Here is a 13614-nt window from a genome sequence, read left to right as displayed (position 1 = left end):
ATTTTTGGAACGGAGCCGATCGGTCACGTGGGTCCCACGCCCCGCGTACCAAAACAAAGGAGGTTCTGCGTCTTGTAACACATAAAAACAATAATGACTAATGCACCGGATCCCATCAGAACTCCGCAGTTAAGCGTGCTTGGGCGAGAGTAGTACTAGGATGGGTGACCCCCTGGGAAGTCCTCGTGTTGCACCCCCCTTTTTCGTTGTCCGTTTGCGTTTTTTTAGATTTTACGTGCGGTTTTTTTGCTTTTTTTCCTTTCTTTCTTGCTATTTCTATGCTCGGGTGCCCTCCGGTTCATGGTTGATGCTTTTCGTATTTTTGGAACGGAGCCGATCGGTCACGTGGGTCCCACGCCCCGCGTACCAAAACAAAGGAGGTTCTGCGTCTTGTAACACATAAAAACAATAAACATGGATAGTATTTCGGGTGCGATCATACCAGCACTAATGCACCGGATCCCATCAGAACTCCGCAGTTAAGCGTGCTTGGGCGAGAGTAGTATTAGGATGGGTGACCCCCTGGGAAGTCCTGCGTTTTTTTAGATTTTACGTGCGGTTTTTTTGCTTTTTTTCCTTTCTTTCTTGCTATTTCTATGCTCGGGTGCCCTCCGGTTCATGGTTGATGCTTTTCGTATTTTTGGAACGGAGCCGATCGGTCACGTGGGTCCCACGCCCCGCGTACCAAAACAAAGGAGGTTCTGCGTCTTGTAACACATAAAAACAATAAACATGGATAGTATTTCGGGTGCGATCATACCAGCACTAATGCACCGGATCCCATCAGAACTCCGCAGTTAAGCGTGCTTGGGCGAGAGTAGTACTAGGATGGGTGACCCCCTGGGAAGTCCTCGTGTTGCACCCCCCTTTTTCGTTGTCCGTTTGCGTTTTTTAGATTTTACGTGCGGTTTTTTTGCTTTTTTTCCTTTCTTTCTTGCTATTTCTATGCTCGGGTGCCCTCCGGTTCATGGTTGATGCTTTTCGTATTTTTGGAACGGAGCCGATCGGTCACGTGGGTCCCACGCCCCGCGTACCAAAACAAAGGAGGTTCTGCGTCTTGTAACACATAAAAACAATAAACATGGATAGTATTTCGGGTGCGATCATACCAGCACTAATGCACCGGATCCCATCAGAACTCCGCAGTTAAGCGTGCTTGGGCGAGAGTAGTACTAGGATGGGTGACCCCCTGGGAAGTCCTCGTGTTGCACCCCCCTTTTTCGTTGTCCGTTTGCGTTTTTTTAGATTTTATGTGCGGTTTTTTTGCTTTTTTTCCTTTCTTTCTTGCTATTTCTATGCTCGGGTGCCCTCCGGTTCATGGTTGATGCTTTTCGTATTTTTGGAACGGAGCCGATCGGTCACGTGGGTCCCACGCCCCGCGTACCAAAACAAAGGAGGTTCTGCGTCTTGTAACACATAAAAACAATAAACATGGATAGTATTTCGGGTGCGATCATACCAGCACTAATGCACCGGATCCCATCAGAACTCCGCAGTTAAGCGTGCTTGGGCGAGAGTAGTACTAGGATGGGTGACCCCCTGGGAAGTCCTCGTGTTGCACCCCCCTTTTTCGTTGTCCGTTTGCGTTTTTTTAGATTTTACGTGCGGTTTTTTTTGCTTTTTTTCCTTTCTTTCTTGCTATTTCTATGCTCGGGTGCCCTCCGGTTCATGGTTGATGCTTTTCGTATTTTTGGAACGGAGCCGATCGGTCACGTGGGTCCCACGCCCCGCGTACCAAAACAAAGGAGGTTCTGCGTCTTGTAACACATAAAAACAATAAACATGGATAGTATTTCGGGTGCGATCATACCAGCACTAATGCACCAGATCCCATCAGAACTCCGCAGTTAAGCGTGCTTGGGCGAGAGTAGTATTAGGATGGGTGACCCCCTGGGAAGTCCTGCGTTTTTTTAGATTTTACGTGCGGTTTTTTTGCTTTTTTTCCTTTCTTTCTTGCTATTTCTATGCTCGGGTGCCCTCCGGTTCATGGTTGATGCTTTTCGTATTTTTGGAACGGAGCCGATCGGTCACGTGGGTCCCACGCCCCGCGTACCAAAACAAAGGAGGTTCTGCGTCTTGTAACACATAAAAACAATAAACATGGATAGTATTTCGGGTGCGATCATACCAGCACTAATGCACCGGATCCCATCAGAACTCCGCAGTTAAGCGTGCTTGGGCGAGAGTAGTACTAGGATGGGTTACCCCCTGGGAAGTCCTCGTGTTGCACCCCCCTTTTTCGTTGTCCGTTTGCGTTTTTTTAGATTTTATGTGCGGTTTTTTTGCTTTTTTTCCTTTCTTTCTTGCTATTTCTATGCTCGGGTGCCCTCCGGTTCATGGTTGATGCTTTTCGTATTTTTGGAACGGAGCCGATCGGTCACGTGGGTCCCACGCCCCGCGTACCAAAACAAAGGAGGTTCTGCGTCTTGTAACACATAAAAACAATAAACATGGATAGTATTTCGGGTGCGATCATACCAGCACTAATGCACCGGATCCCATCAGAACTCCGCAGTTAAGCGTGCTTGGGCGAGAGTAGTACTAGGATGGGTGACCCCCTGGGAAGTCCTCGTGTTGCACCCCCCTTTTTCGTTGTCCGTTTGCGTTTTTTTAGATTTTACGTGCGGTTTTTTTTGCTTTTTTTCCTTTCTTTCTTGCTATTTCTATGCTCGGGTGCCCTCCGGTTCATGGTTGATGCTTTTCGTATTTTTGGAACGGAGCCGATCGGTCACGTGGGTCCCACGCCCCGCGTACCAAAACAAAGGAGGTTCTGCGTCTTGTAACACATAAAAACAATAAACATGGATAGTATTTCGGGTGCGATCATACCAGCACTAATGCACCAGATCCCATCAGAACTCCGCAGTTAAGCGTGCTTGGGCGAGAGTAGTATTAGGATGGGTGACCCCCTGGGAAGTCCTGCGTTTTTTTAGATTTTACGTGCGGTTTTTTTGCTTTTTTTCCTTTCTTTCTTGCTATTTCTATGCTCGGGTGCCCTCCGGTTCATGGTTGATGCTTTTCGTATTTTTGGAACGGAGCCGATCGGTCACGTGGGTCCCACGCCCCGCGTACCAAAACAAAGGAGGTTCTGCGTCTTGTAACACATAAAAACAATAAACATGGATAGTATTTCGGGTGCGATCATACCAGCACTAATGCACCGGATCCCATCAGAACTCCGCAGTTAAGCGTGCTTGGGCGAGAGTAGTACTAGGATGGGTGACCCCCTGGGAAGTCCTCGTGTTGCACCCCCCTTTTTCGTTGTCCGTTTGCGTTTTTTTAGATTTTACGTGCGGTTTTTTTGCTTTTTTTCCTTTCTTTCTTGCTATTTCTATGCTCGGGTGCCCTCCGGTTCATGGTTGATGCTTTTCGTATTTTTGGAACGGAGCCGATCGGTCACGTGGGTCCCACGCCCCGCGTACCAAAACAAAGGAGGTTCTGCGTCTTGTAACACATAAAAACAATAAACATGGATAGTATTTCGGGTGCGATCATACCAGCACTAATGCACCGGATCCCATCAGAACTCCGCAGTTAAGCGTGCTTGGGCGAGAGTAGTACTAGGATGGGTGACCCCCTGGGAAGTCCTCGTGTTGCACCCCCCTTTTTCGTTGTCCGTTTGCGTTTTTTTAGATTTTATGTGCGGTTTTTTTGCTTTTTTTCCTTTCTTTCTTGCTATTTCTATGCTCGGGTGCCCTCCGGTTCATGGTTGATGCTTTTCGTATTTTTGGAACGGAGCCGATCGGTCACGTGGGTCCCACGCCCCGCGTACCAAAACAAAGGAGGTTCTGCGTCTTGTAACACATAAAAACAATAAACATGGATAGTATTTCGGGTGCGATCATACCAGCACTAATGCACCGGATCCCATCAGAACTCCGCAGTTAAGCGTGCTTGGGCGAGAGTAGTACTAGGATGGGTGACCCCTTGGGAAGTCCTCGTGTTGCACCCCCCTTTTTCGTTGTCCGTTTGCGTTTTTTTAGATTTTACGTGCGGTTTTTTTTGCTTTTTTTCCTTTCTTTCTTGCTATTTCTATGCTCGGGTGCCCTCCGGTTCATAGTTGATGCTTTTCGTATTTTTGGAACGGAGCCGATCGGTCACGTGGGTCCCACGCCCCGCGTACCAAAACAAAGGAGGTTCTGCGTCTTGTAACACATAAAAACAATAAACATGGATAGTATTTCGGGTGCGATCATACCAGCACTAATGCACCGGATCCCATCAGAACTCCGCAGTTAAGCGTGCTTGGGCGAGAGTAGTATTAGGATGGGTGACCCCCTGGGAAGTCCTGCGTTTTTTTAGATTTTACGTGCGGTTTTTTTGCTTTTTTTCCTTTCTTTCTTGCTATTTCTATGCTCGGGTGCCCTCCGGTTCATGGTTGATGCTTTTCGTATTTTTGGAACGGAGCCAATCGGTCACGTGGGTCCCACGCCCCGCGTACCAAAACAAAGGAGGTTCTGCGTCTTGTAACACATAAAAACAATAAACATGGATAGTATTTCGGGTGCGATCATACCAGCACTAATGCACCGGATCCCATCAGAACTCCGCAGTTAAGCGTGCTTGGGCGAGAGTAGTACTAGGTTGGGTGACCCCCTGGGAAGTCCTCGTGTTGCACCCCCTTTTTCGTTGTCCGTTTGCGTTTTTTTAGATTTTACGTGCGGTTTTTTTGCTTTTTTTCCTTTCTTTCTTGCTATTTCTATGCTCGGGTGCCCTCCGGTTCATGGTTGATGCTTTTCGTATTTTTGGAACGGAGCCGATCGGTCACGTGGGTCCCACGCCCCGCGTACCAAAACAAAGGAGGTTCTGCGTCTTGTAACACATAAAAACAATAAACATGGATAGTATTTCGGGTGCGATCATACCAGCACTAATGCATCGGATCCCATCAGAACTCCGCAGTTAAGCGTGCTTGGGCGAGAGTAGTATTAGGATGGGTGACCCCCTGGGAAGTCCTGCGTTTTTTTAGATTTTACGTGCGGTTTTTTTGCTTTTTTTCCTTTCTTTCTTGCTATTTCTATTCTCGGGTGCCCTCCGGTTCATGGTTGATGCTTTTCGTATTTTTGGAACGGAGCCGATCGGTCACGTGGGTCCCACGCCCCGCGTACCAAAACAAAGGAGGTTCTGCGTCTTGTAACACATAAAAACAATAATGACTAATGCACCGGATCCCATCAGAACTCCGCAGTTAAGCGTGCTTGGGCGAGAGTAGTACTAGGATGGGTGACCCCCTGGGAAGTCCTCGTGTTGCACCCCCCTTTTTCGTTGTCCGTTTGCGTTTTTTTAGATTTTACGTGCGGTTTTTTTGCTTTTTTCCTTTCTTTCTTGCTATTTCTATGCTCGGGTGCCCTCCGGTTCATGGTTGATGCTTTTCGTATTTTTGGAACGGAGCCGATCGGTCACGTGGGTCCCACGCCCCGCGTACCAAAACAAAGGAGGTTCTGCGTCTTGTAACACATAAAAACAATAAACATGGATAGTATTTCGGGTGCGATCATACCAGCACTAATGCACCGGATCCCATCAGAACTCCGCAGTTAAGCGTGCTTGGGCGAGAGTAGTATTAGGATGGGTGACCCCCTGGGAAGTCCTGCGTTTTTTTAGATTTTACGTGCGGTTTTTTTTGCTTTTTTTCCTTTCTTTCTTGCTATTTCTATGCTCGGGTGCCCTCCGGTTCATGGTTGATGCTTTTCGTATTTTTGGAACGGAGCCGATCGGTCACGTGGGTCCCACGCCCCGCGTACCAAAACAAAGGAGGTTCTGCGTCTTGTAACACATAAAAACAATAAACATGGATAGTATTTCGGGTGCGATCATACCAGCACTAATGCAACGGATCCCATCAGAACTCCGCAGTTAAGCGTGCTTGGGCGAGAGTAGTACTAGGATGGGTGACCCCCTGGGAAGTCCTCGTGTTGCACCCCCCTTTTTCGTTGTCCGTTTGCGTTTTTTTAGATTTTACGTGCGGTTTTTTTGCTTTTTTTCCTTTCTTTCTTGCTATTTCTATGCTCGGGTGCCCTCCGGTTCATGGTTGATGCTTTTCGTATTTTTGGAACGGAGCCGATCGGTCACGTGGGTCCCACGCCCCGCGTACCAAAACAAAGGAGGTTCTGCGTCTTGTAACACATAAAAACAATAAACATGGATAGTATTTCGGGTGCGATCATACCAGCACTAATGCACCGGATCCCATCAGAACTCCGCAGTTAAGCGTGCTTGGGCGAGAGTAGTACTAGGATGGGTGACCCCCTGGGAAGTCCTCGTGTTGCACCCCCCTTTTTCGTTGTCCGTTTGCGTTTTTTAGATTTTACGTGCGGTTTTTTTGCTTTTTTTCCTTTCTTTCTTGCTATTTCTATGCTCGGGTGCCCTCCGGTTCATGGTTGATGCTTTTCGTATTTTTGGAACGGAGCCGATCGGTCACGTGGGTCCCACGCCCCGCGTACCAAAACAAAGGAGGTTCTGCGTCTTGTAACACATAAAAACAATAAACATGGATAGTATTTCGGGTGCGATCATACCAGCACTAATGCACCGGATCCCATCAGAACTCCGCAGTTAAGCGTGCTTGGGCGAGAGTAGTACTAGGATGGGTGACCCCCTGGGAAGTCCTCGTGTTGCACCCCCCTTTTTCGTTGTCCGTTTGCGTTTTTTTAGATTTTACGTGCGGTTTTTTTGCTTTTTTTCCTTTCTTTCTTGCTATTTCTATGCTCGGGTGCCCTCCGGTTCATGGTTGATGCTTTTCGTATTTTTGGAACGGAGCCGATCGGTCACGTGGGTCCCACGCCCCGCGTACCAAAACAAAGGAGGTTCTGCGTCTTGTAACACATAAAAACAATAAACATGGATAGTATTTCGGGTGCGATCATACCAGCACTAATGCACCGGATCCCATCAGAACTCCGCAGTTAAGCGTGCTTGGGCGAGAGTAGTATTAGGATGGGTGACCCCCTGGGAAGTCCTGCGTTTTTTTAGATTTTACGTGCGGTTTTTTTGCTTTTTTTCCTTTCTTTCTTGCTATTTCTATGCTCGGGTGCCCTCCGGTTCATGGTTGATGCTTTTCGTATTTTTGGAACGGAGCCGATCGGTCACGTGGGTCCCACGCCCCGCGTACCAAAACAAAGGAGGTTCTGCGTCTTGTAACACATAAAAACAATAAACATGGATAGTATTTCGGGTGCGATCATACCAGCACTAATGCACCGGATCCCATCAGAACTCCGCAGTTAAGCGTGCTTGGGCGAGAGTAGTATTAGGATGGGTGACCCCCAGGGAAGTCTTGCGTTTTTTTAGATTTTACGTGCGGTTTTTTTGCTTTTTTTCCTTTCTTTCTTGCTATTTCTATGCTCGGGTGCCCTCCGGTTCATGGTTGATGCTTTTCGTATTTTTGGAACGGAGCCGATCGGTCACGTGGGTCCCACGCCCCGCGTACCAAAACAAAGGAGGTTCTGCGTCTTGTAACACATAAAAACAATAAACATGGATAGTATTTCGGGTGCGATCATACCAGCACTAATGCACCGGATCCCATCAGAACTCCGCAGTTAAGCGTGCTTGGGCGAGAGTAGTATTAGGATGGGTGACCCCCTGGGAAGTCCTGCGTTTTTTTAGATTTTACGTGCGGTTTTTTTGCTTTTTTTCCTTTCTTTCTTGCTATTTCTATGCCCGGGTGCCCTCCTGTTCATGGTTGATGCTTTTCGTATTTTTGGAACGGAGCCGATCGGTCACGTGGGTCCCACGCCCCGCGTACCAAAACAAAGGAGGTTCTGCGTCTTGTAACACATAAAAACAATAAACATGGATAGTATTTCGGGTGCGATCATACCAGCACTAATGCACCGGATCCCATCAGAACTCCGCAGTTAAGCGTGCTTGGGCGAGAGTAGTACTAGGATGGGTGACCCCCTGGGAAGTCCTCGTGTTGCACCCCCCTTTTTCGTTGTCCGTTTGCGTTTTTTTAGATTTTACGTGCGGTTTTTTTGCTTTTTTTCCTTTCTTTCTTGCTATTTCTATGCTCGGGTGCCCTCCGGTTCATGGTTGATGCTTTTCGTATTTTTGGAACGGAGCCGATCGGTCACGTGGGTCCCACGCCCCGCGTACCAAAACAAAGGAGGTTCTGCGTCTTGTAACACATAAAAACAATAAACATGGATAGTATTTCGGGTGCGATCATACCAGCACTAATGCATCGGATCCCATCAGAACTCCGCAGTTAAGCGTGCTTGGGCGAGAGTAGTATTAGGATGGGTGACCCCCTGGGAAGTCCTGCGTTTTTTTAGATTTTACGTGCGGTTTTTTTTTGCTTTTTTTCCTTTCTTTCTTGCTATTTCTATTCTCGGGTGCCCTCCGGTTCATGGTTGATGCTTTTCGTATTTTTGGAACGGAGCCGATCGGTCACGTGGGTCCCACGCCCCGCGTACCAAAACAAAGGAGGTTCTGCGTCTTGTAACACATAAAAACAATAATGACTAATGCACCGGATCCCATCAGAACTCCGCAGTTAAGCGTGCTTGGGCGAGAGTAGTACTAGGATGGGTGACCCCCTGGGAAGTCCTCGTGTTGCACCCCCCTTTTTCGTTGTCCGTTTGCGTTTTTTTAGATTTTACGTGCGGTTTTTTTGCTTTTTTCCTTTCTTTCTTGCTATTTCTATGCTCGGGTGCCCTCCGGTTCATGGTTGATGCTTTTCGTATTTTTGGAACGGAGCCGATCGGTCACGTGGGTCCCACGCCCCGCGTACCAAAACAAAGGAGGTTCTGCGTCTTGTAACACATAAAAACAATAAACATGGATAGTATTTCGGGTGCGATCATACCAGCACTAATGCACCGGATCCCATCAGAACTCCGCAGTTAAGCGTGCTTGGGCGAGAGTAGTATTAGGATGGGTGACCCCCTGGGAAGTCCTGCGTTTTTTTAGATTTTACGTGCGGTTTTTTTTGCTTTTTTTCCTTTCTTTCTTGCTATTTCTATGCTCGGGTGCCCTCCGGTTCATGGTTGATGCTTTTCGTATTTTTGGAACGGAGCCGATCGGTCACGTGGGTCCCACGCCCCGCGTACCAAAACAAAGGAGGTTCTGCGTCTTGTAACACATAAAAACAATAAACATGGATAGTATTTCGGGTGCGATCATACCAGCACTAATGCAACGGATCCCATCAGAACTCCGCAGTTAAGCGTGCTTGGGCGAGAGTAGTACTAGGATGGGTGACCCCCTGGGAAGTCCTCGTGTTGCACCCCCCTTTTTCGTTGTCCGTTTGCGTTTTTTTAGATTTTACGTGCGGTTTTTTTGCTTTTTTTCCTTTCTTTCTTGCTATTTCTATGCTCGGGTGCCCTCCGGTTCATGGTTGATGCTTTTCGTATTTTTGGAACGGAGCCGATCGGTCACGTGGGTCCCACGCCCCGCGTACCAAAACAAAGGAGGTTCTGCGTCTTGTAACACATAAAAACAATAAACATGGATAGTATTTCGGGTGCGATCATACCAGCACTAATGCACCGGATCCCATCAGAACTCCGCAGTTAAGCGTGCTTGGGCGAGAGTAGTACTAGGATGGGTGACCCCCTGGGAAGTCCTCGTGTTGCACCCCCCTTTTTCGTTGTCCGTTTGCGTTTTTTAGATTTTACGTGCGGTTTTTTTGCTTCTTTTCCTTTCTTTCTTGCTATTTCTATGCTCGGGTGCCCTCCGGTTCATGGTTGATGCTTTTCGTATTTTTGGAACGGAGCCGATCGGTCACGTGGGTCCCACGCCCCGCGTACCAAAACAAAGGAGGTTCTGCGTCTTGTAACACATAAAAACAATAAACATGGATAGTATTTCGGGTGCGATCATACCAGCACTAATGCACCGGATCCCATCAGAACTCCGCAGTTAAGCGTGCTTGGGCGAGAGTAGTACTAGGATGGGTGACCCCCTGGGAAGTCCTCGTGTTGCACCCCCCTTTTTCGTTGTCCGTTTGCGTTTTTTTAGATTTTACGTGCGGTTTTTTTGCTTTTTTTCCTTTCTTTCTTGCTATTTCTATGCTCGGGTGCCCTCCGGTTCATGGTTGATGCTTTTCGTATTTTTGGAACGGAGCCGATCGGTCACGTGGGTCCCACGCCCCGCGTACCAAAACAAAGGAGGTTCTGCGTCTTGTAACACATAAAAACAATAAACATGGATAGTATTTCGGGTGCGATCATACCAGCACTAATGCACCGGATCCCATCAGAACTCCGCAGTTAAGCGTGCTTGGGCGAGAGTAGTATTAGGATGGGTGACCCCCTGGGAAGTCCTGCGTTTTTTTAGATTTTACGTGCGGTTTTTTTGCTTTTTTTCCTTTCTTTCTTGCTATTTCTATGCTCGGGTGCCCTCCGGTTCATGGTTGATGCTTTTCGTATTTTTGGAACGGAGCCGATCGGTCACGTGGGTCCCACGCCCCGCGTACCAAAACAAAGGAGGTTCTGCGTCTTGTAACACATAAAAACAATAAACATGGATAGTATTTCGGGTGCGATCATACCAGCACTAATGCACCGGATCCCATCAGAACTCCGCAGTTAAGCGTGCTTGGGCGAGAGTAGTATTAGGATGGGTGACCCCCAGGGAAGTCTTGCGTTTTTTTAGATTTTACGTGCGGTTTTTTTGCTTTTTTTCCTTTCTTTCTTGCTATTTCTATGCTCGGGTGCCCTCCGGTTCATGGTTGATGCTTTTCGTATTTTTGGAACGGAGCCGATCGGTCACGTGGGTCCCACGCCCCGCGTACCAAAACAAAGGAGGTTCTGCGTCTTGTAACACATAAAAACAATAAACATGGATAGTATTTCGGGTGCGATCATACCAGCACTAATGCACCGGATCCCATCAGAACTCCGCAGTTAAGCGTGCTTGGGCGAGAGTAGTATTAGGATGGGTGACCCCCTGGGAAGTCCTGCGTTTTTTTAGATTTTACGTGCGGTTTTTTTGCTTTTTTTCCTTTCTTTCTTGCTATTTCTATGCCCGGGTGCCCTCCTGTTCATGGTTGATGCTTTTCGTATTTTTGGAACGGAGCAGATCGGTCACGTGGGTCCCACGCCCCGCGTACCAAAACAAAGGAGGTTCTGCGTCTTGTAACACATAAAAACAATAAACATGGATAGTATTTCGGGTGCGATCATACCAGCACTAATGCACCGGATCCCATCAGAACTCCGCAGTTAAGCGTGCTTGGGCGAGAGTAGTACTAGGATGGGTGACCCCCTGGGAAGTCCTCGTGTTGCACCCCCCTTTTTCGTTGTCCGTTTGCGTTTTTTTAGATTTTACGTGCGGTTTTTTTGCTTTTTTTCCTTTCTTTCTTGCTATTTCTATGCTCGGGTGCCCTCCGGTTCATGGTTGATGCTTTTCGTATTTTTGGAACGGAGCCGATCGGTCACGTGGGTCCCACGCCCCGCGTACCAAAACAAAGGAGGTTCTGCGTCTTGTAACACATAAAAACAATAAACATGGATAGTATTTCGGGTGCGATCATACCAGCACTAATGCACCGGATCCCATCAGAACTCCGCAGTTAAGCGTGCTTGGGCGAGAGTAGTATTTGGATGGGTGACCCCCTGGGAAGTCCTGCGTTTTTTTAGATTTTACGTGCGGTTTTTTTGCTTTTTTTCCTTTCTTTCTTGCTATTTCTATGCTCGGGTGCCCTCCGGTTCATGGTTGATGCTTTTCGTATTTTTGGAACGGAGCCGATCGGTCACGTGGGTCCCACGCCCCGCGTACCAAAACAAAGGAGGTTCTGCGTCTTGTAACACATAAAAACAATAAACATGGATAGTATTTCGGGTGCGATCATACCAGCACTAATGCACCGGATCCCATCAGAACTCCGCAGTTAAGCGTGCTTGGGCGAGAGTAGTACTAGGATGGGTGACCCCCTGGGAAGTCCTCGTGTTGCACCCCCCTTTTTCGTTGTCCGTTTGCGTTTTTTTAGATTTTACGTGCGGTTTTTTTGCTTTTTTTCCTTTCTTTCTTGCTATTTCTATGCTCGGGTGCCCTCCGGTTCATGGTTGATGCTTTTCGTATTTTTGGAACGGAGCCGATCGGTCACGTGGGTCCCACGCCCCGCGTACCAAAACAAAGGAGGTTCTGCGTCTTGTAACACATAAAAACAATAAACATGGATAGTATTTCGGGTGCGATCATACCAGCACTAATGCACCGGATCCCATCAGAACTCCGCAGTTAAGCGTGCTTGGGCGAGAGTAGTATTAGGATGGGTGACCCCCTGGGAAGTCCTGCGTTTTTTTAGATTTTACGTGCGGTTTTTTGCTTTTTTTCCTTTCTTTCTTGCTATTTCTATGCTCGGGTGCCCTCCGGTTCATGGTTGATGCTTTTCGTATTTTTGGAACGGAGCCGATCGGTCACGTGGGTCCCACGCCCCGCGTACCAAAACAAAGGAGGTTCTGCGTCTTGTAACACATAAAAACAATAAACATGGATAGTATTTCGGGTGCGATCATACCAGCACTAATGCACCGGATCCCATCAGAACTCCGCAGTTAAGCGTGCTTGGGCGAGAGTAGTATTAGGATGGGTGACCCCCAGGGAAGTCTTGCGTTTTTTTAGATTTTACGTGCGGTTTTTTTGCTTTTTTTCCTTTCTTTCTTGCTATTTCTATGCTCGGGTGCCCTCCGGTTCATGGTTGATGCTTTTCGTATTTTTGGAACGGAGCCGATCGGTCACGTGGGTCCCACGCCCCGCGTACCAAAACAAAGGAGGTTCTGCGTCTTGTAACACATAAAAACAATAAACATGGATAGTATTTCGGGTGCGATCATACCAGCACTAATGCACCGGATCCCATCAGAACTCCGCAGTTAAGCGTGCTTGGGCGAGAGTAGTATTAGGATGGGTGACCCCCTGGGAAGTCCTGCGTTTTTTTAGATTTTACGTGCGGTTTTTTTGCTTTTTTTCCTTTCTTTCTTGCTATTTCTATGCCCGGGTGCCCTCCTGTTCATGGTTGATGCTTTTCGTATTTTTGGAACGGAGCAGATCGGTCACGTGGGTCCCACGCCCCGCGTACCAAAACAAAGGAGGTTCTGCGTCTTGTAACACATAAAAACAATAAACATGGATAGTATTTCGGGTGCGATCATACCAGCACTAATGCACCGGATCCCATCAGAACTCCGCAGTTAAGCGTGCTTGGGCGAGAGTAGTACTAGGATGGGTGACCCCCTGGGAAGTCCTCGTGTTGCACCCCCCTTTTTCGTTGTCCGTTTGCGTTTTTTTAGATTTTACGTGCGGTTTTTTTGCTTTTTTTCCTTTCTTTCTTGCTATTTCTATGCTCGGGTGCCCTCCGGTTCATGGTTGATGCTTTTCGTATTTTTGGAACGGAGCCGATCGGTCACGTGGGTCCCACGCCCCGCGTACCAAAACAAAGGAGGTTCTGCGTCTTGTAACACATAAAAACAATAAACATGGATAGTATTTCGGGTGCGATCATACCAGCACTAATGCACCGGATCCCATCAGAACTCCGCAGTTAAGCGTGCTTGGGCGAGAGTAGTATTTGGATGGGTGACCCCCTGGGAAGTCCTGCGTTTTTTTAGATTTTACGTGCGGTTTTTTTGCTTTTTTTCCTTTCTTTCTTGCTATTTCTATGCTCGG

At 47.8% G+C, this 13614-nt stretch overlaps 19 non-coding genes and 22 pseudogenes across 19 annotated transcripts; all 41 read left to right on the top strand.

Moving 5' to 3' along the window:
- Window positions 1–80: 80 nt before the first annotated feature.
- LOC145080503 (5S ribosomal RNA) lies at window positions 81–192 on the top strand (annotated as a pseudogene).
- A 236-nt stretch (window positions 193–428) lies between these two features.
- LOC145079682 (5S ribosomal RNA) lies at window positions 429–546 on the top strand (annotated as a pseudogene).
- A 200-nt stretch (window positions 547–746) lies between these two features.
- LOC145080577 (5S ribosomal RNA) lies at window positions 747–865 on the top strand. Its single transcript, XR_013695178.1, has one exon. It is a non-coding gene; the product is annotated as a 5S ribosomal RNA (ribosomal RNA).
- A 230-nt stretch (window positions 866–1095) lies between these two features.
- On the top strand, window positions 1096–1214 carry LOC145080563 (5S ribosomal RNA). The gene has a single exon (XR_013695166.1). It is a non-coding gene; the product is annotated as a 5S ribosomal RNA (ribosomal RNA).
- A 231-nt stretch (window positions 1215–1445) lies between these two features.
- LOC145080443 (5S ribosomal RNA) lies at window positions 1446–1564 on the top strand. Its single transcript, XR_013695154.1, has one exon. It is a non-coding gene; the product is annotated as a 5S ribosomal RNA (ribosomal RNA).
- A 232-nt stretch (window positions 1565–1796) lies between these two features.
- Window positions 1797–1914, top strand: LOC145080162 (5S ribosomal RNA; annotated as a pseudogene).
- Window positions 1915–2114: 200 nt separating this feature from the next.
- Window positions 2115–2233, top strand: LOC145083324 (5S ribosomal RNA). Its single transcript, XR_013697799.1, has one exon. It is a non-coding gene; the product is annotated as a 5S ribosomal RNA (ribosomal RNA).
- Window positions 2234–2464: 231 nt separating this feature from the next.
- On the top strand, window positions 2465–2583 carry LOC145080324 (5S ribosomal RNA). The gene has a single exon (XR_013695143.1). It is a non-coding gene; the product is annotated as a 5S ribosomal RNA (ribosomal RNA).
- A 232-nt stretch (window positions 2584–2815) lies between these two features.
- On the top strand, window positions 2816–2933 carry LOC145080161 (5S ribosomal RNA; annotated as a pseudogene).
- A 200-nt stretch (window positions 2934–3133) lies between these two features.
- Window positions 3134–3252, top strand: LOC145080208 (5S ribosomal RNA). Its single transcript, XR_013695132.1, has one exon. It is a non-coding gene; the product is annotated as a 5S ribosomal RNA (ribosomal RNA).
- Window positions 3253–3483: 231 nt separating this feature from the next.
- Window positions 3484–3602, top strand: LOC145080090 (5S ribosomal RNA). Its single transcript, XR_013695120.1, has one exon. It is a non-coding gene; the product is annotated as a 5S ribosomal RNA (ribosomal RNA).
- A 231-nt stretch (window positions 3603–3833) lies between these two features.
- LOC145083056 (5S ribosomal RNA) lies at window positions 3834–3952 on the top strand. The gene has a single exon (XR_013697547.1). It is a non-coding gene; the product is annotated as a 5S ribosomal RNA (ribosomal RNA).
- A 232-nt stretch (window positions 3953–4184) lies between these two features.
- LOC145079681 (5S ribosomal RNA) lies at window positions 4185–4302 on the top strand (annotated as a pseudogene).
- A 200-nt stretch (window positions 4303–4502) lies between these two features.
- LOC145083216 (5S ribosomal RNA) lies at window positions 4503–4621 on the top strand. Its single transcript, XR_013697697.1, has one exon. It is a non-coding gene; the product is annotated as a 5S ribosomal RNA (ribosomal RNA).
- A 230-nt stretch (window positions 4622–4851) lies between these two features.
- Window positions 4852–4969, top strand: LOC145080192 (5S ribosomal RNA; annotated as a pseudogene).
- A 170-nt stretch (window positions 4970–5139) lies between these two features.
- On the top strand, window positions 5140–5251 carry LOC145080502 (5S ribosomal RNA; annotated as a pseudogene).
- Window positions 5252–5486: 235 nt separating this feature from the next.
- On the top strand, window positions 5487–5604 carry LOC145079680 (5S ribosomal RNA; annotated as a pseudogene).
- Window positions 5605–5805: 201 nt separating this feature from the next.
- Window positions 5806–5924, top strand: LOC145084496 (5S ribosomal RNA). Its single transcript, XR_013698939.1, has one exon. It is a non-coding gene; the product is annotated as a 5S ribosomal RNA (ribosomal RNA).
- A 231-nt stretch (window positions 5925–6155) lies between these two features.
- On the top strand, window positions 6156–6274 carry LOC145079973 (5S ribosomal RNA). Its single transcript, XR_013695102.1, has one exon. It is a non-coding gene; the product is annotated as a 5S ribosomal RNA (ribosomal RNA).
- Window positions 6275–6504: 230 nt separating this feature from the next.
- LOC145079856 (5S ribosomal RNA) lies at window positions 6505–6623 on the top strand. The gene has a single exon (XR_013695089.1). It is a non-coding gene; the product is annotated as a 5S ribosomal RNA (ribosomal RNA).
- A 231-nt stretch (window positions 6624–6854) lies between these two features.
- LOC145079679 (5S ribosomal RNA) lies at window positions 6855–6972 on the top strand (annotated as a pseudogene).
- A 200-nt stretch (window positions 6973–7172) lies between these two features.
- LOC145080031 (5S ribosomal RNA) lies at window positions 7173–7290 on the top strand (annotated as a pseudogene).
- A 200-nt stretch (window positions 7291–7490) lies between these two features.
- On the top strand, window positions 7491–7608 carry LOC145079678 (5S ribosomal RNA; annotated as a pseudogene).
- A 200-nt stretch (window positions 7609–7808) lies between these two features.
- LOC145079739 (5S ribosomal RNA) lies at window positions 7809–7927 on the top strand. Its single transcript, XR_013695076.1, has one exon. It is a non-coding gene; the product is annotated as a 5S ribosomal RNA (ribosomal RNA).
- Window positions 7928–8158: 231 nt separating this feature from the next.
- On the top strand, window positions 8159–8276 carry LOC145080191 (5S ribosomal RNA; annotated as a pseudogene).
- Window positions 8277–8448: 172 nt separating this feature from the next.
- LOC145080501 (5S ribosomal RNA) lies at window positions 8449–8560 on the top strand (annotated as a pseudogene).
- Window positions 8561–8795: 235 nt separating this feature from the next.
- LOC145079677 (5S ribosomal RNA) lies at window positions 8796–8913 on the top strand (annotated as a pseudogene).
- Window positions 8914–9114: 201 nt separating this feature from the next.
- On the top strand, window positions 9115–9233 carry LOC145084495 (5S ribosomal RNA). The gene has a single exon (XR_013698937.1). It is a non-coding gene; the product is annotated as a 5S ribosomal RNA (ribosomal RNA).
- Window positions 9234–9464: 231 nt separating this feature from the next.
- On the top strand, window positions 9465–9583 carry LOC145079620 (5S ribosomal RNA). The gene has a single exon (XR_013695062.1). It is a non-coding gene; the product is annotated as a 5S ribosomal RNA (ribosomal RNA).
- Window positions 9584–9813: 230 nt separating this feature from the next.
- On the top strand, window positions 9814–9932 carry LOC145079501 (5S ribosomal RNA). The gene has a single exon (XR_013695013.1). It is a non-coding gene; the product is annotated as a 5S ribosomal RNA (ribosomal RNA).
- Window positions 9933–10163: 231 nt separating this feature from the next.
- On the top strand, window positions 10164–10281 carry LOC145079676 (5S ribosomal RNA; annotated as a pseudogene).
- A 200-nt stretch (window positions 10282–10481) lies between these two features.
- LOC145080030 (5S ribosomal RNA) lies at window positions 10482–10599 on the top strand (annotated as a pseudogene).
- A 200-nt stretch (window positions 10600–10799) lies between these two features.
- Window positions 10800–10917, top strand: LOC145079675 (5S ribosomal RNA; annotated as a pseudogene).
- Window positions 10918–11117: 200 nt separating this feature from the next.
- LOC145079383 (5S ribosomal RNA) lies at window positions 11118–11236 on the top strand. Its single transcript, XR_013694899.1, has one exon. It is a non-coding gene; the product is annotated as a 5S ribosomal RNA (ribosomal RNA).
- Window positions 11237–11467: 231 nt separating this feature from the next.
- LOC145079976 (5S ribosomal RNA) lies at window positions 11468–11585 on the top strand (annotated as a pseudogene).
- A 200-nt stretch (window positions 11586–11785) lies between these two features.
- On the top strand, window positions 11786–11904 carry LOC145079266 (5S ribosomal RNA). The gene has a single exon (XR_013694784.1). It is a non-coding gene; the product is annotated as a 5S ribosomal RNA (ribosomal RNA).
- A 231-nt stretch (window positions 11905–12135) lies between these two features.
- LOC145079673 (5S ribosomal RNA) lies at window positions 12136–12253 on the top strand (annotated as a pseudogene).
- A 199-nt stretch (window positions 12254–12452) lies between these two features.
- LOC145080029 (5S ribosomal RNA) lies at window positions 12453–12570 on the top strand (annotated as a pseudogene).
- Window positions 12571–12770: 200 nt separating this feature from the next.
- LOC145079671 (5S ribosomal RNA) lies at window positions 12771–12888 on the top strand (annotated as a pseudogene).
- A 200-nt stretch (window positions 12889–13088) lies between these two features.
- On the top strand, window positions 13089–13207 carry LOC145079148 (5S ribosomal RNA). The gene has a single exon (XR_013694670.1). It is a non-coding gene; the product is annotated as a 5S ribosomal RNA (ribosomal RNA).
- Window positions 13208–13438: 231 nt separating this feature from the next.
- Window positions 13439–13556, top strand: LOC145079975 (5S ribosomal RNA; annotated as a pseudogene).
- Window positions 13557–13614: the final 58 nt, after the last annotated feature.

This window comes from Lactuca serriola, chromosome 1, assembly GCF_051521515.1.
Source record: "Lactuca serriola cultivar US96UC23 chromosome 1, Lser_US96UC23_V15, whole genome shotgun sequence".
Lineage (NCBI taxonomy): Eukaryota > Viridiplantae > Streptophyta > Magnoliopsida > Asterales > Asteraceae > Lactuca > Lactuca serriola.
Note: the sequence above shows the minus strand (reverse complement) of the source record. Positions and strands in the feature narration are given on the sequence as shown.